The sequence below is a fragment of the Dipodomys merriami genome, unplaced genomic scaffold (genome assembly GCF_024711535.1).
Source record: "Dipodomys merriami isolate MVZ:Mamm:240054 unplaced genomic scaffold, mDipMer1.0.p SCAF_172, whole genome shotgun sequence".
NCBI lineage: Eukaryota > Metazoa > Chordata > Mammalia > Rodentia > Heteromyidae > Dipodomys > Dipodomys merriami.
This window is the reverse complement of record NW_027203071.1, coordinates 1,968,317-1,994,121: the sequence shown is the minus strand read 5'-3', so window position 1 is coordinate 1,994,121 and position 25,805 is coordinate 1,968,317. Positions and strand designations below refer to the sequence as shown.

General features: G+C 36.1%; 1 protein-coding gene and 1 non-coding gene across 5 annotated transcripts in view; one reads left to right on the top strand and one right to left on the bottom strand.

Annotated features, from left to right (window-relative positions):
* Pde4b (phosphodiesterase 4B) overlaps positions 1-25,805 on the top strand; it is a 522,330-nt gene that overhangs the window by 18,655 nt on the left and 477,870 nt on the right. For 3 of the 4 annotated variants that reach the window (XM_070025809.1, XM_070025806.1, XM_070025807.1), the window contains exon 2: positions 15,960-16,077. The exons of the other annotated variant lie outside the window; for it this stretch is intronic. The gene's annotated coding sequence lies outside the window, so the exon portion shown is untranslated. The remainder of the gene's footprint in view (positions 1-15,959; positions 16,078-25,805) is intronic. 4 annotated transcript variants of the gene reach the window in all.
* On the bottom strand, positions 15,195-15,328 carry LOC138829478 (U11 spliceosomal RNA). The gene has a single exon (XR_011372616.1). It is a non-coding gene; the product is annotated as a U11 spliceosomal RNA (small nuclear RNA).

The window sequence follows — 25,805 nt, the reverse complement described above, 5'->3', positions numbered from 1 at the left end:
GTGGTTCACACCTGTAACCCTAACTACTCAGGAGGCTGAGATCTAAGGATCACAGTTTGAAGCCAGCTTGGACAGGAAAGTCCATGAGATACTTGTCTCCAGTTAACCACTGAAAAACTAGAAGTGGAACTGTGACTCAAGTGGTAGAGTGCTAGCCTTGCCCATAAAAGCTCTGAGGCAGTGCCTAGGCCCTGAGTTCAAGCCTCACATCCAAAACAAACAAAAACCCAACTTGTGTATGATTATATTTTTAGAATATTATTTTCTTTTACAATTACTTTCTACTTAGCTCTTTTGTTTCTTAAGTACATCAAGGGCACTACTTTTCATGTAAATGCAATGAAGAAATATAAACGATCTACAAAATGCCTTCAGCACTTTGCTGAATTCTGTGTCTACATTAGGTTTCTTATCCTTGACTCCTGGCATTCTAGGCAAGAATAGTCCATATTATTGGGCAAAGAAGATGTCTTGTGTCTTATGGGATGCTTAGTAGCATCTTTGGCCTCCCTCTGTCTACCAGATTTTAATATTACTCTTCCCTCTGACCTAAGATATGAAATAAAACTACAGCCAGGCAAATAGCCATTGCTGGGAAGGAAATCACCTACAGTTGAGAACCACTGTCCCATATTATCGCATCTTATCCTCAACACCCAATGAGCTAATATTTTTATGATCTTAGTTATATTCAGTAAGAATGACTTGCTGAAGGTCATGTTTCTCGGAAATGATATTGCCAAAACTCATACTCATGTCTTTGGGTTGATTTTTATTATCTTTCATGGATTAAGTCTTGTCTTCAAACTTGAGAGTTCTGGAAGACTTGGGTTATGTTAAATTTTCCTTTCCCCTTTCCCCCAAAGACACCTAGAAAAGCACTTAATATCCAGCAGTGCTTTGCCACTTGTTCACTATACCTATGCCACACTTTATGTGGGCATGTTTAAATGAAACTCATTGAAATAAAATGTAGGTTAGTGAAGTAATTAAAAATGTGGGTTTTAGAATTAGACATGCCACATATTTCTCCCTTAGTATTGCCATTTAGTAACATTTAGAAACATTTTAATTTTACTTTTCTCATTTATTTGGGATTATCAATCTCTTCTATGGATATTGTCAGGAATTTATAATCTACAGAGGTCATGCAGTATAGTATCTGACAGAGGGTTACTAAATTTTATTAGTAATAATAAATGGTAGTAGTAAATAATAATAGCTAATAGTAATGTAATACTAATGTTAATGTGAACAAAAAGGTCAAACTTTCCCTCTATGAGATTATTATATACACTTTCATTGAAACCAAATTAGAAGAATTATTTTCTTTCATTTACTTAGCATAACTTGAAAGGTGCTATTAACATCAAATAACTGCATAAAATACAGAGATAAATTAGAAAGCAGAGGAAGAAAGTAAAGTTAAACAATAACACAATCCACAAAGATTACATAACTAAAATAACGTAGTGCATTGCTTAGCTCTCAGAGAAGAACTTAGTTTGTTTAGTGGATGGGGGAATGAATACAATTAGGTACTTTATTTGCATCTATTAAAACAGAATGTTGAATCCCATTAACAGGTAAAAAATAATGAGAAGGAATAAAAAGTGGAATAGAAGGTGTGAATTTGATCAAATCAGAGTATATGCACATTTGGAAATAGCAAAATAAAGCCCTTGGATACAATTAATATATTCAAAAATTATAATCAAATACAAGAAGTTATTATCAACCATTTTGGTAGCTTCAGAGGGACAAGTTTATTTGACCTCAAGGACAGCTAAATTGACTCATTTCTGATCTCAGTCCTCATCCTTCTGCTGCCCTGGCATCTGTCGCTTCCTTCTCCAAGGTCTGACCTTTTGCCACATTTCCTCTGAGTCACTTTTGGGTTATGCTCTTGGCTTTCAGCCTTTGTTTTGGGGTTTCCTTCTCCAGGTCTCTTTCTGGTAGTTCTTGAGTTGATTTAGTTTACCCACTGGACTCCTTCCGTATTGGATAACACTCTTTACCCTGTCATGCCTTCTGTTGTTCCCCTTGGTCCTGCACCAACTCGGATGAATCCTTTCCCAACGTAAGTGGCTGCACTCATGTAGATTTTAACCCTAGATGAGACATGCTGAATTTATCAGACAGTAAAATTCCATGGTGATATTTTTTGTTGGTTGTGAGGCTTGAACTCGGGGACTGGGCAGTCACTGAGCACTTTTGCTCAGGTGAATTCTCTACCACTTTGAGCTATAGCATCACTTCAAATTTTAGAGTGGTTAATTGGAGATAAGAGTCTCATGGGGACTTTTCTGCCTGGGCTGGCTTTGAACCATGATCTCCAGATCTAAGTCTCCTGAGTAGCTAAGATTACAGGTGTGAGACACTGGTGTCTGGCTCCATGATGCATTTTTAAGTGTCTATCTAATTTTTTTTCTATTTCATTTTGTCCTACTTTGAAAATGTCAATATTTGTAGGAAATACGGAAATACGTAGCAAAACATGCCTTTGTTTCAGAACCTGTATAGCTAACTTGAATACCTCAACTTCTTATGTAAAACTTTGCCCAGAGGCATAAGGGGTAACATGCCTTCACAGTAGCACAAATAGATAATCATTCCCTAGCATTTCCATATCTATTTTGTCTTATCAAATATTTTCTGAAAAATCCCCCCAGGCTATTAGAACCAGAAAGAGATTAGGAATAGGGAGAGAGCCCCCTATTGAGACAAGTCAGGTTTAAGGTATTGACAGTGTAAAGTATTGGTTACTGTCCCAGTACTTTTATATTACTATGATGAATTACCTGAGACAATTAACCTTACAAGAGGAAAAGATTTATTACCTCATGCTTTTAGAGGTTCCAATCCAAGATGGAGTTGTCCCATTGCATGGCCCCCTGGTGAGGATGCCAGTTAGCAATGGCAGGGAATCTGTGTGTCAGAACAAAACATTCACATTGAAAGCATGAAGAAATGGAGGTTCTACTTTAAGGGAGTGTTTGCAATGTGGTAAGGACCAGCTAGCAGGCCCAGTTTCTCAAAGGTTCCCCACTTTCAAACTGCAGTACTTTGAGGACCAAACCTTTAACACTAGCCCAGGTCTTTGATATGATAATACAGGCACGAGATGTACATCTAACCTCTTGCTTGGCAAATGGAAATATATTGACACAACCAATCCACAGGTGACAACAGGTCACCATCATTACAGTTTGGACGTGAGATGTGTAGGGAGACAGAAGCTAGTATTAACATTCATTTTCATTAGTTTTGAGTGAAGTGTTGTCATTGGTTCATAAAATAGGCATAGGAAGAAGAAACAGTTTGGATAGGAAGAAGACATGTTGTGAATTGAAATTCTAGTGCAGAACAAAATTACAGTTATCAGAAAAGTATTTGGAATGTGGTTCTAGAGCACTTGAAAGTCAAATCAGAGAAACTAGATTTTAGAAGTAAATCTTGTTTTCATTAGTGGCTCTATGAAAATATACAAAACTGTGTGGAAAAAAATGTTGTGTACAAGCCTAGCTTTTCTGAGGAGAACATTTCTCCACAGTTTCAAAAAAATACTGTTATAAAAAATAAACCAGAAGATCAAATTCAGGGATTGTAGTTTTTAATATAAATCAAAGATAACTGTAGGATATTTTTTTTCTTGATGGTAACACAAGAATAGGAAAGAGAATCTTTTGGGGAAAGACATGTTTAGAAATACTGAATTGAACCAGGTGTCAGTGATGCATGCCTATGATCCTAGCTACTCAGGAGGCTGAGATCTGAGGATCCCAGTTTAAAGCCAATCCTGGCAGGAAAAAAACACATGAGACTCTTACTTTGATTACTCACCAAAATGCCAGAAGTAGAGTTATGGTTCAAATAGTAACCTTAAGCACAAAGGCTCAGGGATAGTACCAGGCTCTGAGTTCAAGTCTCAGGACTGGCAATAACACAAAAATAAAAACAAAACAAGACCAAAAACTTGCTAAATTAACAGTTAAAACAGAAATTTGGGAAAGAATTCCATACTGCCTGAGCAGCAGGAGTTTGTGGAGAGTAAAGTAGGTAAGAGATCCATAATATGGATGGTTTGGTCTGTATTAGAGTGATGGAATTAGAATGGAATGGTTAGGAGAAAGAATAGTGAAGAAAGCCAAGTTTGAAGCCTTAGGCATAACACAGAATAGAGGGCCAGGTGAACAGAAGGGTTGGGGCACTCCAGGTTCTGGACAGAAAATTCAGTCGTGAATTGACTACAACACTTTGCCTGCCAAAGCCTTGCTAGAAGCAGCTGCTTGTTGAAAGAAATGCTCCAGATAGGTACCAGCACTTGGCCTCTAGTTTGCTAAGTTGTTGTTCTCAAAATCCTTTCTCATCTTCACTCTTGCAACTCAATTTCCTTCAATCAGACTATTTTAATACAGGCCTGCGTGCAGATATTTTCATGGACAAAAACAGAAAATTTCAAAGGTAAAACAAATGGATACAAAGATCGATTGGAATGGATTTCTAGAACTGAGTTATTTTGTACACCTTCTACAATTATTAAAAATCTTTATTGACTTCTTCACTAAGCACAATGAGTGACATTCATTTGAAGACTTCAGTCTTGGGATTTTCTGTTGAATGTATTCAATTGTGAAACTACTACAACAAAGATAGCTCATTATGGCCTCAAAGTTTCCTTAGGAGACTGGCATCCAGCCTTTCCTCTAGCCCAGCACTTGACAACTATAATCTACTTTCCTATGTTGTTCATTAGTATGCAGTTTTTAGGATTTTTAGTAAATGGAGTTATATATCTATACATTTTGTCTCTTTCTTCAGTTACTGTTTTTCTTTCACATGTCAAAATTTGTTCATCCACTTACATGTGGATTGGGTTTTAGATTATTATAAACCCATATGATTTTTGTATAAGTGTCTCTGGAAATGTGTTTTAATTTGTCATGGGTAAAAACCTTGTTAAAAAATAGCATGGTTGTGGTAGGTAATTAGAAAGTACAAGGCTACATGGAAGTTATTGCCTTTCTCAGAATAAATATGTTCATTCATTCTTCAGTTAACACATTGTTGAGCAAACAGACTTGGTGATTTGAGAGCCAAAATTAAATACTGCATCTCTGCTTCTGCAGAAATTTAATTTAAGGAATATCGATTTGGAAGCCATTGATATCATTAAATTGAAATTTCAAGTCACAAGAGAACATAATTATTTATCAAATATTTAATTCTTGTAAGGGAAGAAATTGAACATTTCTGGCTCTTTCAACCCAAAAGAAGGACAACTAAAATTAAAAGCCAAACTGGGATTACATGCAATATGGTATCTGGGATCGGAAGCTAGAAGAACAAGAGAACATAAGTGGGAATGGGTGAAGTGTTTATGGCAAGTCCAAAAAGCCTTGCTTTTTCAACAAGTTATTGAGATAATTAAGAGTTTCGGCTCAATTAAATTTGTACTAAAACCTTAAGACAGAGGGAAAAGCATTTTGTGTGTTTATGACAATTTCCAGCCTTACTAAATCAAATGTAGTTCCAAGTCAGCAACAAGAATGCCAAACCTCCAGAAGATAGATTGGCCGAGAACATAAAGGCAAGCAGTAAAATAACTTGTGCGTATTGCTATTTAAGAAATGAACCCTATTCATCTGCCACATGTTTTTCTGTAAGGGTAGTTGAGCAACCTTGGGGCAATTTCCCCATTTGTTTCCATTTTTATTGAGAAGAATTTACTTACCATTTTAAGGGTTTTGGAGGAAGAGGTCAAATATGTATGGCTCAGTTCTCTGGATTTAGTTTTTTTTTTTTTTTTTTAAAGAAAAGTCTTGATGGCCCTATTTACTGTCAAACTCTGAGTTTTCTTTGTTTGTTTGTTTGTTTTTCTTGTGTCTGTCCTAGGGCTTGAATTCAGGGCCTGGGCACTGTCCCTGAGCTCTTTTGCTCAAGGCTAATATTCTACCACTTGAGCCACAGCTCCACTTCTGGCTATTTTGGTGCTTAATTGGAGATAAGAGTCTCACAGACTTTCCTACCCAGGCTGGCTTCCAAACACAATCCTTAGATGTCAACCTCCTGAGTAGCTAGTATTATAGGTATGAGGCATTGGCGCCTTGATTTGAGTATTCTTTTTAGATGAGCCTAAACAATGAGAGAGCTATGTGTGCGCACGCGCATACACGCACTCTGATATGGGGGCTTGAACTGAGGGCCTTGGTGCTGTCATTTTGCTTTTTTGATCAAAGCTAATGTCTACCAGTTGAGCCACAGCTTCATTTCCAGCTCTTTGGTGGTTAGAGATAAGACCCCCTAACTGACCTTGCTTCAAGCTGCAATCCTCAGATCTCAGCTGCCTGATTAGGATTACTGGTATGAATGACAGATTCCCAGTTTAAGAAAGCTATTTTTTTAATCAACACAATTCCTGTTTCTACGATTTAGTGACTATTAATTCACTTTGGGTACATGTATGAGCATGTATGTGCAAACATGTAGTAAGCTGGAAGGGAGAGGTTGAGGAAAGAGGGAGTCTTGGGAAGGGAAAGAGGGACTGTGATGCTTGTGATGGGATGAGTAATTATCTCAAACCATGACAACTAACAAATACTTGAATGTATATTAATCCTTCATAGTAATTAAGTAATACAGCTTAAAACAAAAATAAATCAAGCAAGTCAGGAAGGTTGATGGAATTGATACTATTGAAAGAGTCTATAGTGAAAGGACCTTTACAACTGTGAGTGAAATATTAATTGGTATAATTTTCTCAAAAGGCATAATACTATGTAGAATCAATATCACAAAATGGTTCATACTCAATTCCAATGTTAGGATAATATCCAAGGAAGTGATCAAAAATGAATTTAATCATAGCAATATAAGTAATGGTCTTATTGTCTGGTATAGGTATATTGTGCTACTTAGGATTAACTGAATATTTATTAAATTGGGAAAATGGATATATGGCATCAATTAGATAAAAACAAAGCACAATCCCAAGTTTTTTACTTAAATAGTTCATAAGCAGCTTCTCTCAACAAAAGTATTTTTCTAAAATTATAATCTTGACAGGCATTTGCCATCCACCAAATCAAAACTTCTTACTCGATGTGCTCATTATGAACTGGGTGCTCTTCTGCCACAGCTAGATTTCATTCTGGGATCTGTCTGACAGAGCATTCTCTATTTGGAACATTGCCATTTATCACAGCAGATAGGGACATGGTGCCACAAAATGCCTTTTAAAGTCTGTTCGGTTTGATTGGACAAAGAAAGTCACATGGACAGTTTTAAGTACAGGATAGTAGGTACATGTGTTGTTGTATAATGATGGTACACAGGGAGGAAAAATGAAATATGTCACAAAAATATAATCTTCCATACAGTGGGCCTAACTGTTTTGCTGACCATTGTTCATCCTCTAACCTATTCCTGTCGCAGTTCTCAGAATTTGATAGATGCATGATTTAATGTCATTAGCTGGGGTCCTGGAGCTGTGATTTATCAGCCTAATTTCAGAGAACACCCCAAGAAACTTCATATTTATATTACTTGGTGTAAGTACTTACTAATATCCTTTCTCTGCTCACTCTCTCTTATTTTTGTTTTTAATGTATCCTACAAATAGCAAGGAGTTAGTTGCCATGACCATAAAAGAAATTAAAGAAAATGTAAAATTTGAGGCAAGTCATGTTAAAAATAATCACAAACATTATCAAGTATAATAAAAAAGTTATTAGGGAATAAAATGGTCAATAATAAGATTCTGTTAGTTTACATCTTTTCCATAAGTCATTTAATAAAGCAAATTTTTTTCAAAATATAGACAAATAGATAACAATTTCAGAGAACTAAGTTTCAAAGTAGAAATCATGGTGATAATAGGGTTGTTTTTGGAAGGCATTCTGAGATTAAGGATAGAGTTTCAGGCAAAATCCATATTCAGTATAAAGAGATCGTTTCTCTTTGTAACCTAGTCAGGGGGGTGGCTCTCTATTTTTCAGACACAATAAGGGAAATATACTTAAAAGTGAAAATTAGATTCAAACTCTGCACATATAATAACTGAAACTAATATCAGTAATTCACTCTAGAAAACAATGTGATTTCAGATATTGTGTCTTAAACAGACATTCTTTTGTGATTCTAACATTCCTAATATCTGGTGAAAGTAAATATGAAATCACATTCCTCAGAACACTGTTTTCTCATATATGAGATTAGATTATGTGTGGTCAGAATGGCATATTAGTACAAGAGACTTGGTAGGATGATGTGTACTTCCTTGGGAGGAAATCTAAAATCAGCAAAAAAAAAAAAAAAAAAAAAAAAGCATAGGTTTTAAATAAGATGGCCCTAGGTTATTTCAAAATTATGGGGAAATTAAATCCTTTTGGTTCTTCCTTTCTTTGTTTGTAAAGGGAGACTACAATATTCACCTTGATTTTTAAAAAATAAATAATATGTCCGTATGTTGCTGACTAGTGCTGGTGAGATATTGTTAGAAATAATTACAGTGATCATTGCTTATCTATCCACCTTTAGCTCTTTGGACAAAACAGGGAAAGTAAGGGTAGAAGAGTAGAATTTAATCAATGATGATTTACGGTTTGATCTGTGTTGATGTCTCTGTGGTGGTTTTCTGTCACTGGGATAGGTATCTGAGGCAAATTAACTTAGAGGAAAGGTTTATTTTGTCTCATCCGTAGTTTCAGAGGTTACAGTCCAGAGTCAGTGGCTCTGTTGCTACTGAGGAAGAACATAATGATAGATAGAATAATGGAGCCAAGCATCTGGGAAGCAAAGAAGGAGGAAGGAGCCGAGATCCCAAGACCCATTTCAAGGGCTTACCTCTCCAGGGCCCCCATTTCCTCCCACTGGGCCCAAGTTCCTAAAAGTTTCGCACACTCTAAATAGTGCCTCAGGAGAGTGAACAAACCTTTAAAGGACCCTCTACCTCTGCCCAAATTACTACAGTAAGGTAAACCAGGTTTAACAATGCTACATGGAGGTCGCTGGCAGAAGAAGATCTCCCACTATTACTGGCTTTAATTCGCAAATCCTACAGCTTGTCTGAGTCTACTGAGGACAGAAAAGTGCGGGGCAGGAAGCAGGGCGCTCTGTCTCTTATGATGACTCTAACATGACTGCCGCGTGGTCAGGCACAATGGAATACAGCTCATGCTGCCCCCAGAAAGCTCAAAGTGGTGTGTCATCTTTAAACAGCCAGGATGCTTTCTTTTCTTTTTTTCTTCCTTGTTTAAAGTGGCAGGAGAGTTATTACCATAGCAACAGCCACCCTTTCCGATTCAGATAAGTACAAGACTGGAGGTTTGGGGTATTCTAATCCTGTTGTTATTTATTGAAGAACTCCTCAGTGTTAAAGCAATCTACTTCTTTTGCTACTGTTTCCTGGAAGGTAGTATAGATGCTGCATCACAATTCATAGGGTGACAAGCTACTGTCTATGGAAATCTGTTCTCTCAAGCCTGGTCTTCAGGTAGATTGAAGTTCTCTATTTTAAGGAAAACAACAGAAAATCAGTTGCTCATTCAGGTACTGTGCCTTAGATGCATTTTGTCTGCACCTCATCCCATTCCAATTCTTCGTTTGACTTCCCATTTTGATTAATGGCACCCATTCCTCTTTCTACAAAGAAAAGCTCAAAACAGTGTTGTTTTACACTCCTTATCAACAAAACTTCCATTGGTTATCTGCCCATTTTGTCTGCCAAATCCTCATTGCTAATATACATTAGAGTCACCTATGTGTCCAGTAAAAAAGATTCATTTTGAAACCCTTCCCTGGAAACACTGGGGTAAAAGGATCCATCTTTTTGCATTGTGGAAGTTTTGAGTTTATTAAAAATTGAAGTGTGGAGGGCATAGCCAGTACATACTCCCAACATGTAGGGACACAGAATTTGTCCTCCCTGGAGCACACAACAACAAGGTATCATTTTGGAATAAGGAGAGCTAGCCCTTTCAAGGCACCAAATTTACCAATGCCTTGACTTTACACTACTCAGGCTTCAGTACTGGGCAGAATACGTTTTTATTATTTGTAAAATATATGTCTGTGATTTTGTTATGCCAGCTGAAACAGAGCAAGGCATTATTCAAGTTTTTATTTGTACTTTTCATCCAGGATATGAATTGCTATCTCATAGTGATTTATTCCTTTTATGGTATTCTTGGAGCTGAACCCAGGGCGGCCTCTTGCATGCAAAGCAAGTGCTCTTCTACTGAACTATACCTCCATCTCTCACAGTGATTTTAATTTATACTTCTCTGGAAAAGAATGAGACTGAATATATATGTGCACCTACTCGTCTTGCTGTTGTGCAGAATTCTTATTCTCTCTTGTTCATTTGCATTTTAAAAAATTCCAGAAGAGCAGCCGATGGGATGAGCCAGCAACGGCCTTTATGTCTGTTCCTTCTGTTTCTTCCTCATGATTACCAGCTCTCTACTAGCTCAGGCGCTCAGCATCTTCAACCATCTCATCTATTTGTAGAACTCTGCTCACTGATCTCTAAGCCTCTACCTTCCCATTTAGGAAGATTTAGGATCTTCTTCCTAAATCTCAGTTCTGACTGATCATCGAATTCTCTAGCTCAAAATATTGGTAACTTTCCATTTTCTCCAATTAAAATCGGAAGCTCATCTGTGCTTCTCAGGTTCAAATTTACTTTCTTTTCGAGTGCTGAGCCTAATTTCATCACCGTCTTTACGTTAACCGCAACATAACTACTGCATTTTCTTTCATTCATGCCTGTGAGCCCATATGTGCTGTTATTTTATTCTCTACCTACCAGCTCTAAATTGGAACAAGCTCTTTTTGATTTTGTTGTAATATTTTTATGTATGTATGTATGTATGTATGTATGTATGTATGTATGTATGTATGTATGTATGTATGTATGTATGTATTTTCGCCAGTCCTGGGGACTGAATTCAAGGCTTGGGCACTGTCCCGGAGCTTCTTTTGCTCAAGACTAGTGTTCTACAACTTTCAGTCACAACGTCACTTCCAGCTTTTTGTGTATGTGTACTGAGGAATCGAACCCAGAGCTTCATGCATGCAAGGCAAGCACTCTACCACTAAGTCATATTCCCAGCAACATTTTTAAATTGTTTATATTTCCTTATCCTCTGAACTTCTGCTTGGTATTATTATAGTTGTGTTTTCCAGAGAGTTCTATGAATGTACCGTCTTTTATATTCCCCTTGCCATCTCAGTGCCTTTTATATGCTAGGTGATGATACTTTTTGGTGAATGAATGAAATTGTGAAGTGGAAACAATCCGTTTGAAATGTCTGTATTTTTATATCTGTGTATCTGTCTATCTATCTATCTACCCATCCATCATAGCAGCAAGATCTTGTAGAATTTTCAGTTATCTGCCCTGAAACGAGAGCAAGAGCTTCCATTGGTATTTTTCCTTGAGATTTTTTAAAAAACAACTTCTTACTCATTCTCCTTATATACAACATCCTTCTGGCACATTTGTGAATAATTTTACAGTGATGATATTCTCATCTTTAGGGTAATCTGACTCATATTCAAATTGCATCATATTTTACATCTGGACTAACATCAGATATTCTATACTCATCTACATGGAAGCTTTGCCTGGTTTACCAAGGAATTGCTGATTCTGGCCAAATGCCAATTGCTAATTTTAACAAAGTCATTAACAGATTCTTTACTTAAACATTGGTTTCTCTTTAAAAGTCCATATTCTCTAGAAATTCATGGAACTTTTAATTTTGGACAGGTTGTCAATGGGAGCTAGATCCAGCCATAAATCTTTCCATACTTCCTGGCAAAGTTACCTTAATGCTTTAAATGATTATGCTTTTACCCATGTTCCCATGTTCCTAATCACTGGGTTTGCAACAGGCATATCTAATAACTATAGTCTATTTTTTAAAAATCTAGAACTAGAAGCAGTAGACTCTTTCAGTAAAGCGGTAAGTAGTATGTAGTTAAAGATGTGTGAGTCATAGATGGTCAGTCTTGGATATTTTGTTTGTCTTTGATTTTTATACCCATTCCAAGATGTAAAATTCATTCTCAACTCATGGGTCACACAGAAATAACGTTTGGTATGTACTTGTCACATAGATTACGGTTTGCCATTTTTCTTTCTTTAGCAAGACTTTCTACAACATAAGTCTAAGAAGCTTGTACCATTTGAAACCCAGGTAAAACAGCTTGGGGTACTTAACAGAGAGACAGAAGCAAATGAAAAGACAATATTCTAACCTTCCATGATTCTAGCCTGCCAGCATTTGCATGTGTATAGGAAGTGTGAGGGCAACTTTTTAGCTTGGAAATATAGAGAACTAAAAATACTGCTAGTTATACAAAGAATACCAGTTCCACCCCTATAACAGAAATAAATCTTGACAAACTGAAATTTAATAATGTCAAGGAAATCCCATAAAGGAAATGAGGCCTCAAGACAAACAACAAATGTAATTTGGAGAATGAGAGGTAGCTACAGTGAGGTCCTGAACATTGCTTATTAGGATATTTTTGTGCTGTTAAGCACACTCATTATTAACAATTAAATTATATAAACATAAAGGGGAAGGGAAAAAACAAATTGTTTAAATAGGGATACAGGTTGACCCATTGTAACAATGAGATGTACAAGACGCTATGTCGAAAAACAAACTTTACAATTTAGGCCAGGGGGTGGGAGTGGGGAAATGTAGTTGTGGAGGTGGGAGGGAAGGGATGGCAAGGGAAAAACAAAGGAGGAGGCAACAATGCTTGATAAGAAATATACTCATTACCTTGCTCATGTAATTGTAATCCCTCTGTATGGTATTTTCACAATAAAAAACATTAAAAATTATATAAACATACAATGGAAAGAATAAAAACAACCCAATAACTTTAAAACTCACCATTTCCTGTTTACTATATTTTGTGATTATGTGTGTTCATGAACTTATTTACATCTACCAAATCTGATTAAGGGATACATTATATAATGGTTGCTATTGACTGTGTTTCTCTTAATTCTCCATTTGTGGAGTTACATTGGCAGTTTGAAGTCATCCATGGTCATTTGATCATTGGACAATGAAAAATTATCAACTTGATTATGCACAGTTATCAAGTAGTACGAACTAGAGCCTCACCTTGGAAAAGTGCTAGTTCAGCATTTACCAGCACATCATTGCACCTGTCTTTCTGTCTCTGGAATTTAGGTTCTATAAGTATACAGATTTTATTATAATCATTGTAGTCAGTGTTCACAACTATTTGCTTATTGAATAAATTAGTGGCTTCCTCATAACAGGGCCAGCAGGACTTTGAAAGAAACAAGATGAGAGAAATCAGGGATGGAGCCTGAGTGGGAAGGCTTAGATGAGTTTAAAATTGCTTTCTGGAAACAGCCTGCTGTGACTGTTTCATAGGGACGGTGCATCGGAAATGGCATCTAACACCATTCAGTCTGCAAATCAAAATCATCCCCCTCATTTCTCCACACACAGCTTTCCAAAGCAACCCCAGAGCCATTCACAAGTTTGTGACGAAAAGTTGACATTTCCTTCCCTTCTTTTCTGGTGTTCAGTGCAAGTACATGTAGGCAGCAGTGTTGATTTTATGGGCAAAGAGAAAAAGCTTGACTCAGAAAAATCCTAATCCTCAAAAGTCGATCTTACGAAGCCTCAAGTGAAATGGTCTATCTGTCCATTGAGAAGGCAAGTTCAACTAGGTGACCCTCAGGGGAGGACAGGTGAGCAAAAATGAAGGCAGATCATACCAAGCATCTTGGAGGATTTACTGAAAGGTCTCAGGACTGACAGTGTTTACTGTATTGGATATCCTAATGAAGCCAGTAGAGGTGTTACTTTTTGACCAGTTTGGTCACATGTAAAGAATGTTATTTGAAGACCTTCTTACTGCTGTAAACCAGTTCTAATGTTTCGCTTGCAGTTTGCATGGGACTTGAAGCAGCAAAACATACTGATTCTAAAAGAGGGTTTTAGAATTCGGAGAGAACAATTTCTTTTTTACTTTCACTATATTTTCTGAGTGTCATTTGTTTATATAAAGAACCAATTCCAGTTGGTGGAAATGTTTACTTCATACTTCTCAGTCTTAAATGTCAGCCAGGACCAGTAATTATTAAGCTTCCATGGTGATAAATATCCTAGACACAGATGTGTAAAGATAATTCGCAAGCCATGTGCTGGTAGCTCAGTCTGTAATCTTAGCTGCTTAGCAATTGAGAACTGAGGATCAAGGTTCAAAGCCAGCTTAGGCAGATAAATCCAAGAGACTATTATTTCCAACTAAATAGAAAAGAGTGGAAAATGGATCTATGGCTCAAGTAGTATATTACTTGCTCTTGAGTGAAAATGCTAAGCAAGGTGGGGGGGCCTTGAGTTCAAGACTCAGTACCAGCACACACACACACACACACACACACACACACACACACACACACACACACACACACACACACACACACACACACACACACACACACACACGATGAATTGCATTTCCTTCCTTCCATCCTTCCTTCTTCCCTCCCTCTCTCTCTCCCTCCCTCCATTTTCCTTCCCTCTCTCCCTCCCTCCCTCCTCTCTCTCTTTCTCTTTCTCTCTTTCTCTCTTTCTTTCTTTCTTTCTCTCTTTTCTCTCTCTTTCTTTCTCTCTCCCTTCCTTCCTTCCTTTCTCTCCCTTCCTTTCTTCCTTTCTCTTCCTTTCTTCCTTTCTTCCTTCCTTCCTTTCTTCCTTCCTTCCTTTCTTCCTTCCTTTCTTTCTTTCTTCCTTTCTTCCTTTCTTTCTTTCTTTCTTCCTTCCTACCTTCCTTCCTTTCTTTCTTTCTTTCTTTCTTTCTTTCTTTCTTTCTTTCTTTCTTTCTTTCTTTCTTTCTTTCTTTCCCTTCTTTCTTTCTTTCCCTTCTTTCTTTCTTTCTTTCTTTCTTTCTTTCTTTCTTTCTTTCTTTCTTTCTTTCTTTCTTTCTTTCTTTCTTTCTTTCTTTCTTTCTTTCTTTCTTTCTTTCTTTCTTTCTTTCTTTCTTTCCCTTCTTTCTTTTCTTTCTTTGTGCTGGTCCTGGGGATCGAACTGAAGGCCTGGGCATCAACCCTGAGCTTTCCTGCTCAAGGTTAGTATTCTATCACTTGACCTCAGCTTCACTTCTGGCTTTTTTAGAATTATCATTATTTTTAGGACACCAGGACCAATGATCACCAGCTGTCCAGGTACCAAAAAAAATATGCTTCTGAAATCTCTTGATGTTGGTTCTGCACTCAGAGCAATGGAGTTGCCTTACATGTGCCACTCACGCAGAAGCTCTTTTTCCTGGCTTTTTTTTGGGGGTGCTTAATTGGAGATATGGATCTCATGGACTACCTTGATCCTCAGATCTCAGCCTCCTGAGTAGCTAGGATTACAGATGTGAGCCATTGATGCAAGGCTTGCATCTTTATTTATATATACTAGACAATACACTCATTCTTACCAAGGACAAAGTATTCTTCATAGCTATCTAAATGGATAACTTCTGAGATAGCATTTTTCAAACCTGATTCATGAGAATACGGATTCTGTCTCTAATATACTAGATGACCTGGCAACCTGAGGGCTACAGTGTTGGTGAGGGTAAAGATGAGAACAGCTCTGCAGGAGAGGATTATAATGTGAGCATGCCAAATATAGAGTACTTTTGTCATGTCTTTCTTCCCCCTTTATTTGGTAGAATGGTGATCTAAAGTAGCAATACATGTTACTTTAGTTTAATAACTAAAAATACATGGTTGTGTGAAAGGATTGTTTTTAATACCCTTTCAATTTATTTTCTCTTTAAACCAGAAATACGTTTCTCCCAGTTAAATCTCAGCATATAATCTGTAAAGCATTGAAGAGCTGATGTTATTTTTTTGAAGCAGTCGAGACATTTCACAAATGTATTTTCTTATTTTTGTATTCTAGATCAACAAAAAGTACACAGTGATAAGAAATTTAATTGTCTCCTGGTTGTGGAGGATGACATTAAAGATTAGATGAAGATACAATCAACAGCAGCAATATGCTTTAAACGCTTCATAAGGTACCTAATTTAGAAATAATTTGGATTAGAACAGCTTAAACTTCACCCCCAGCGATTCTTCTTTGCAGTGGGTCATTACAAATATATGTGCTTGTGTGTGTGTGTGTGTGTGTGTGTGTGTGTGTGTGTGTGTGTGTGTGTGTACACAGGTATTATCCTTTCTTTAAAGCAGGAACAGTGTCCGTGATCCATCTTGCCCTTCCTTGCATTACTTTTGTTTTCCTTTAATAAGAAAGACAGAAGAGCAATCCTGTATCCCTGCATGCTTGGAAAGGCTCCGTTTACTACTAAGTATTCCTAATGATTCATAAGATTCTGAATTTTTGTTTCTTAAAAGTGACACATTTAAGGAAGGTTTTTGTGAAAACAAAATAATAAACTTGATGCTAATAAATGCTTTGTATAATTTCATTATGTTGGATGATGAACATAAAAAGTTGTATTAAGGAAGATAATTTATTTGTGAAAGCTAGTTGTAACTAGGGACTTGTGCAATGAACATGTGATATATGCACTTTAGAGTTTGGAAATAACTGCGGAAGTGAAAATCTCTATGATTTCCTTCCATCTTTCCAAGATTGAAGTTCTTTTGTTAGGTTCATAGATTGGTATATATATATATATATATGTACATACATGTATATATATGTACATATATATGTGTACATACATGTATATATATGTACATATATATATATATATAAAAAACTCCCATATGTAGTGTGGGTAAATTTCAAGATGTAACAAAAAGATAACTACTGAAGATAATAGTTATGTTGTGGAATCTAATCTTGAAGCTCAGTTAATAAATAGTTGTGTTAAGTGTATTGTTCCTCAACAAATATGGCAAGGATTTTGGTTTAAAATAAATGTGTGCATATATGTGGATAAAAATGTATACATGAATATATACATATATAAGCATATATAATGAGAAGTCCAGGAAAGTTTAATAGATGCAAACAAAATATATTATAAATTCTTCTAGATTAGACAAAGGAACACACATTTTTCATGCAGCATACTTTCAAATAACTAATTAAAATCATAGATTAAAATTGAAATATTTAAATTTAATATTCAGCACACAAAATTGAATTTTAAAATGATTATTTTCTTAAAATATTAAAAGTCATACAAATTTTGATAACTAATTTCCCTTTGAATAACTTTAAAGAAATTTAGTTGACTTATGTCATTTTCTTCATAGTATTATAGCATTGACAGTGCTAATACAATGAATCAAAATAGCATTGAGTGATTCAATCAGGAATAAAGAAACCAGTAGAAAAATGTTCAAAGAAAATATGAGCTATTTAAGGCATGAGCCAGTTCTTAAATTGTTTCAGTCTCACAAATAACTCATGTGCTCTTTAGCTACCAACCCTATGCTAGGGAGTGAATGCTCTAGACATCCTTCCTGTCTTCACAGATGAAGCGGCTCTCTGTGTTCCCAGAATGTGTACTATTCATCCCTGTCCTTTTAGTACCTTTCACATAGATTAACACAGAAACATTAATCAATAGCTTTATCAAGTAAAATATTTGTTGTCAGAATGAAGAATTGAAATTTTGGAATCACTGTGTTGAGTCATGTTTGGGGTCTTAAAAGTTTTGTCAGTTGAACACAGGTATAGGATCTCTTGAACTTGCTAAAACTGCAGCAAGGATGCAAGTGATTTAAGAATATTCAAATAAAATTATTGCAGTTGAAGCTTACTACATTAAGCATTCTCACTAATTTTAATGCTTAATTAAGTAGCAAGAGCAGGCATCTGGCAATAGCACTGTGATCTTGGACAGGAAGCCTACCCATTTTTTTGACCCTAAAATTTCTCCCACTTTAAAATGAATGCAAAAGAAGCATTTGTAGCCTGGAATTTCATGTGGTCTTAAAGGAATCCTTGAATTACTTACAATGGAATATAAAAAAATGATACTAGAAAGTTAAAAAAGTATATTTTACTTTGAGAGGGTCCATCAGATATAAATTATCTCAAAAGCTTATTTTGCCTGGAAAACATAGTCTTCAGAATAATATGCAAGAAAAAACCATCTGTGGTAAAATCTAAAAAACAAACTGTCAACTGTTTTAAGAGAAATGCTATTCCATATTGTTCCCTCCTTTACATCCTAATAGAATAATTAACTCACAGTAACTCACAATCATTTATAATAACCACAATATATTCTGAACTGAAGTAACACCAGACAATAGTGAGAGACGTAACTATATCTTTCTTTAAGAAACCCACTACCTAGTTAGACCAATCTGGTCTGATGAAATCAACCTATGGATGATGAAATCATCCATAGTGGTCTCGGAAATGAATTATGCATCATGGAAAATTACAGGGAAGCATATTTAAATTATATTGGCTTTAATTGAAAAATATTAAGTCCCTCAGATCTATTAAAATGCATCATTTTCATGGTATAGTCTAACCCATTTATGTATGGCATATTATACTTATGGATTGACTTGATGCCAATAGCAAAAATATGTTAAATAATATAGAATCTTTCAACATGAAGGATTATTTTATTATAGAAAATAAACAGAGACAAATAATTGTATTGCTGCTAACCAGCATTTAGTTTAGATTTGAAAAAGTTGCATTAGAAAAACAAGACTCATTCTAAATTTACTTTAAATTACTTTAAATTTACTCTAAATTTATTTTAGTGGTCTCAGGTCTAGCAGAATGCCCCTCCCCCCCAAATACAAAAAACAACTGAAAACTGGACAAAACACAGTGTATCACAATTAGTTCTCAAGTGTCCTGATGTTACTTCTGAGAAAAAAAAAAGGCTAACTATCTGCTACATGGGTAAGGAAAGTGAGCAAATAACCCAAACAAGACTTAGTTGAAAAATGAGGAACCACGACTGGGTAGATGAGCAGGTGGGGTGGCAGGAACAAGGGCAATGTCTGAGGGACATTTGTGTCACAGAACGTCTTGTTTGGCTGAAGCAATTCAGAGAAATGTCCAAGAGTAATAGTGCAAGATCACAGGGTAGGTCTATGTTTAGTTTTTTGAGGAATCTTCAAACTGCCTTCTATAGTGGTTGTGCTAGTTAACATTCTCAACACACAATGTAATAGGATTCCATTTCCCCACTTCCCCACCAGCATTTGTTGTTTGTTTTTGATGATGGCCATTTTTACTGGGGTGAGGTATAATTTCAAGGTTTTGGAATTTGCATTTTCTTTATGTTCAGAGATGCAGGTCGCTTCTATATGTGTTTATTGTTTGTTTTTAACTTTTACTTTTGAGAATTCTCTATCTTGTTTGCATAGTTGTTAATTGGGTCACTGATTCTTTGGGGATTTAGTTTCTTGAGCTCCTTGTACATTCTGGAAGTTGGCTCTTATCAGAAATACACCTTATGGGATCTTCTCCCATTCTGTTGGCTGAAGTTTGTAACATAGTAACTATGTCATTCACTATGCAGAAATGTTTAGCTCCATGCAATCCCACTTGTTAGTTTTCTCTCCTATTTGTCCGGACTCTGGAATTCTACTCAGAAAATTCCTACCTCTACCAGTAAATTCTAATGTTTCTCTTACTCCTTACTGTAGTAGTTTCAAGTCTTACATTGAGGCCTTTGATCAATTTTGAATTGATATTAGTACAAGCTTACAGATAGGGTTTCATTTTCACTCTTCTACATGTGGATGTACTGTTTTCCAAACTCCCTTTGTTGAACAGCTTTGTCCAGCATATTGTTGGTTCTCTTGTCTAATATCAGGTGACTCCAGGTATATGATTTTATTTCTAAGTCTTCTATTATGTGCCATCGATCTTCAGGTCTGTTTTTGTGTCAGTACAAAACTGTATTTTTTATAGCTCTGTAGTAAAGTTTGAAGTCTGGAATTAGGATACCTTCAGCAATGCTTATTTGCTCAGGATTGTTACTATTCAGAATCTTTTGAGGTGCTGTATGAATTTTTTTCATTCGTGGGCCCTGAACTCTGGGCCTGGGTGCTGTCCTCAGCTCTTCAGCTCAAGGCTAGCGCTCTACCACTTGAGCCACAGCCCTACTTCTGGCTTTTTCTGCTTATGTGGTGTTGAGGAATCAAACCCAGGGCCTCATGCATGCAAGTCAAGCACTCTACCACTGAGCCACCTTCCCAGCCCCTGTATAAATTTTTGAATTGTTTTCTCTAGCTTTGGGAGCATGCAATTGGGATTTTGATTAATATTGAATTGAGTTGTAGATTGCTTTTAGGGAATATAGCAATTTTCATGATATTAATTCTGTTGATTTATGAACATGGTAAGTTTTTCTACTTCCTCATGTCTTCATCCATTTCTTTCTCTTAGATTTTACTGTAGAGGCCCTATAGGAGATGAGAGGATCAAACAAATGTGGGATATATATGAATAATATGTTTTATATAATATATATCAGACCTATCTGTATCTATATTAGAATTTACTCATCTTTATTAAGAAGAATATGTTCATTTTATATATAGTCTTGGAAAATTCTGTTAGTGAAGTAAGTCAGGCTTAGAGAAATGTATGTCAAAGTTAGATTCAAACTACAAACATGTATGAAACCATACACAAGGTCATATACAATATATACCAAAAAATTTGACTAAAATATGATATACACAGAAAAGAATCTCATCATTTAACTCCTATAAATAACAACTTACAGTTTGAAAATTATTATCAAGAAGCTGAACCATGTATTATTGGGAAGAGGAAAATCAAGAGAAGAGAGTTTGGGCTACAGAAGAGAGGAAAGTTGGGCAAATACAATCATAACATTCACTGTTCACATAGGAAAGTGGTACCAGATAACTTGTAGAGATGGGTAGGGTTAGAAGCGATGGGAGAGGGGCTGGGAAGGTGGCTCAGTGGTAGAGCGCTTGCCTTGCATGCTCAAGGCCCTGGGTTCTATTCCTAAGCACCACATAAACAAAAAGAAAAAAGCCGGAAGTGGCGCTGTGGCTCAAGTGGTAGAGCACTAGCCTTGAGCTGAACAGCTGAGGGGACAGCGCCCAGGCCCAGAGTTCAGGTCCCACGACCGGACCAAAAAAAAAAAAAAAAAAAAAAGAAGCGATGGGAGAAAATGATGGGGTGACGCTGATAAAGATGCATTGCACTCATAAACTGGTATGTTGAATTGAAACTTCTTTGTAAAACTAATTAAGAATAATTTTTCTAAGAAGCAACTTGAACAAAGATTAGAAAAGCGAATAAGGGTATGAATCTTATCTTTTAGTTGGTGAAAAAGTATTGTAGAAAAAAACCAGACTAAACTATGCTATTTTGAAGCTTCACTAGAGGTGAGCTGAAGCCTGAAGAGTATCAGAGAAAGGCCTACTGCAGCAATAGAAAAGTAATGAGACGCTAAGCAGAGGGGATCACAGTAGGAACAAAGATAGGGATGGATTTCTATGGTACCACAGATGCACAGTAGGAGGATCTGACAGGGGCTGAAGTGTGAGAATGCACCAGCTAACAAGCAAAGATGAATCAGTTCCCTCACCTCTTCCAAGTCACTGGAAACGTGCTGTTGCAAGTGACAGAAAGTCAGAAGGTCAATTGTGTGTGGACAAATGCCACTATCATGTTTTACTCTCACTGGCATCAGTGTGGGGAGGAACAGCCCTGCCAACCTTTGAAGTATAGAATATAGGTTCTGAGGGACATACTCAATTTGGATTAATATGAAGGAGAGGTTTGGATGTTCCAGCTGGAGAGACTAGGGACTCTGAAGAGAGATTTAAGCAGACCATCATGAGGAATATTTTTAATTGGTCATATTAGAAATATTATTTAATATGTCTTGGATGATGCTGGATTTCAAGTGTTATAAAGTTCATCTGACTTGCTATTCCAAGCTTTAGATGCTGCCCAGTAAATACCATGTGTCCAGTGCAGATTTGCTGAACAGATGCATGGAGACTTATTATATGCCAAGAAGGATTCATATATCTAGAGTAGAAGCAGACAAAAGAAAGCTCATGTCCTCAAAAAGCTCCCATTGTACAAGATGATGTGCAATATGGTCACTGAGTTATTTGTGGCATGTAGGGGATACATCCAAATGGACCTAACAGAAATGACAGACACTCCTAGAACTTGAATGATTTCTGGGACAATGGGTAAGAGCTAATGTCACAGTGAATTGGAGGAAGGAATTACAGAGGGCATCTCATGTGTGTAAGCATGTTGAAGGAAATGGACAGCTTTATAGGATGTCTGTGGCTAGGACTCAGTGGGAAAGGTAAGACTGAAGCTGTGCTTGTTGAAGAACCCATCTTCCGTATTAAGGGACTATGGATTATTCAGAAGGTCTAGGGTATACGAAGGGATTATAATGAAAGAGGTGATGTAGGAGCAAAACTTTAGAGCATAGTGGGCAGTAAAATTGGACTGGGAAGCTCAAGCTTTGTGCATACCAAAAGTGTTCTCATAACTTGTAGAAAAATTCAGTAAATCCTTTTAAAGGATATTGCAAATTATTCATTTGTTGCCATCTCTTCTATTTCATTTAGTTTGGCCTTTAGATCCTGAAAGAGCCCATAAAATTTTCCATTACTAAAGCCATAGGTGGCTGTGAGAAATACATGATATAAACAAGTTTTTAAAAAGTGTTACGTTAGCTCTTCAGCTTTTCTATTTCTTAAATATGTGACTTGGGGTCATGTTTATAAGGTATCTAAACATAACTATATGTATCTGGAAAAACTAAGCTTAAAAGTTTATAGGTAAAATTGTATGGATTTGATCTATTTGTTGGATTATGTTTAAAGCAGTCGATGTTTAAGGACAGGATATATCTTTTCTGAGTCTGATTTTTTCTTATATCTGCAAATAAGTTTTGTACATAAACATTATTCTTACAAAATTAAAAAAAGATCCAATTTTTAAAAAGCACTCTTACTTAAAATTCCCTTTGGGTTAAATATACTTTTCTAAAACTGGCATATCTCTACATATGCTTGCTTGATGCATGTAACATGACTGGCCTGTTTCTAGATTGTGACATAAGTGGGAATAAGACAATTATAGACAATTGTGGTAACAAAACAAAAGCATATGAGGTCTATATAAATGAATGGCTTAGATGCTCATTTTTTAGTGATTCAAAATTTTCCTTTTTAAAAAATGTTCTGTTTGACCTTGAGGGAAACTAATTGCATTTATTGCGAGTATTTCTTATCCATATGTCTTCAATATATAATCATAATATTAGGTATATCTGAAGTGCCTGGCATTTGGTGCTCATAAATTGCTTTATAAATGTGGACTTAGGCCTGTGGGCAAGACAAGAAAAGCAGTTAACAGAATAAGAGAATTTGCTGGCAACTAATGATTGTACGTGTGCTGTAGGGTATAACAAAATTGAGAAAGAAAATGTTTTCTGTGCTTTTAGGTAGCCTGCAATTTAGCCAGACAGCCAAATACAAACACTTTAATTTTTTTTTTTTGAGGAGGGCAAAAGTAGCATACATGGGTGTAAGGTTACCACTGCCTTCGTATTAGGTAAAAAATTACCAAAGAAATGTGTTCTCACCACTTCAATTGTAGAGACTATTGTATTTTCTTTGACAAATGGAAACTTTTTAGCAATATTGTCATTACTATTAATTTTGGCAGACAAAATAGCTTACTAACTAATTTTGTGCTGGATTTGAAATATAAAAAACAAAATAAAACTAAGTTGAGTTTCATATATATATGTATATATATGTGTGTGTGTGTATATACATATATATATATATATATATATATATACACACATACAGATAATCTGTCAGTGATTTCTTATAGAATTAATAGGGAATTCAGGAGTGAAAATGATTTGTAAGGCATTTCTACCTAGGAGGAATTCTGTAGAGCCTAGAGGTTGTAGTTTGACAAATGAAATGATAACTACAGGCACAAACTGTGCTAGCTTTGAAATATACAACGACAGTAAAGCTTTCTGTCCACACTCATCTGTGTAGGTATCTTGTCTCTGTACTCTGTAATGGATTCTGTAATGTGATAAATTATGTTTAATTAGTACTTCAGATCATTGTTCCTTGTCTGCATAATATCTCATCATACAAGATAACATCCAACCTAAGAACTTTGGCAGTTCAGAAAAAAGCTTTTGTAATATACTTACTTCACTGATGAATATTCCTTCCAATATAAACAGGAAGTACCTTTTTTCCTATATAAATTTTATCTCTCCTTTCTGAGTCCTTTTTTGTTTTAACAACATAATTCTGAGATTTTTCTGTGGTTATTGAACTATGTTTTAGTTATTAGAACTTAGTTTAACCCAGTCTAATACATCCAACTAACATATCATCCGAAGCTCTCTCTTCTTATTATCTTTAGCCCTGACTTTATAATAGGAATAAAATGTGATCTGGCTCCCAGAAAACTTTATTTTATTTCCTCTTTAAGGTTAAGCATCTCTTGTTTGGAGAAAAAGAGACAGCATGAAGAAACAACAAAACAGAGGTTTGTAAGTGTACCCTGTGTCATAGTAATGATACTGGGATGTCACTGTCTTTATAGTAGTTCATCCTGGTACTAGCTTTTCCTGGTGGTCTCTTGTCAACCTAGAATGTTGCCCACAGAAATACTGGGAGGAGTCTTCTCTGAGTGTTGGTCTTCTTTATGCCTTTCCTCTTTATTCCCAAAGATTCCTTCAGACGGAAGATGTCAAATCTTTATTATAGAGTTCTGTATCTCAATACAGGAACCCATGAAAACTCCGAAGGATATCTCCAAAGACTTCCCAGGAACTTAGAGAATGGAGAAGTAGGTAATCATCTTGCTTTCAAAGCACATTGTGTGATGGTCTCTAAGTTTTGCTGGCATGACTACCTCAGTGGGCTTTCTATCTTCACAACTCTTTCATAGAATAGTCCCTAATCCCTATGTTCATATATTCCCTCAAATTTCTAGGACTAAATAACCCCTTACATTAACTCCAAAATATCATGGGGTAGGCATGAATGCTCTTTTCTTCTGGGATTCATCCAAGCTGTGGAGATATCAGGAATTGTGACTAGTTATAAGTGAGTTTTCCAAAGCAGGAAGAGCAAAAAGATGAGCAATGACCTTTCTCCATTAGCTTTTCGCTCCACAAAGCATGTAGAGACCAACAAGCTTCAGCAGACTCAATTAAGTATTAGCTAAACTATATATCAACAAGCAAACATAGGACAAGATTAAAAGGTGTTAGGAAATGGACAAAAATGAACACAGTATTGAAGCAGAATGTTTGTATTAAAAACGAAGGCTAATCTGGTCATAACATAGGGAAGTAATAAAAATTAAATTGAAGACAGGAGAAAACATTGAGACATGAGATTTCTTTGAACAGCAGGTTGACAATCTTTAAATATTTAAGAAGAGTTATGAAACTAACATTCTAAGGACTTAAATTGAGAAAAACAGAGAGAATAAAGCTTACAAGCTTGAACATTGTCTGTGCTGCATTTCCCAACCCTGTTTGGCGAAGAAGAGCAAATGCTTCTGAAAGTTCTAGAATTCCAGTTTGGCATCTGGTACTTGTCAGAGGTATTTCATCTATCGTATTAGAGAATTCTAATGGTTTTTATTTCAATAACCTGATACATGTGCAATCTATTTTTGGCAGTTTTGGAATTTGAACCCAGGGCCTTATCCTTGGTAGGCAGGTACTCTACAATTGAACCATGCATATAGCCTTATATTTGAGATAAGCTCTAACTTTGC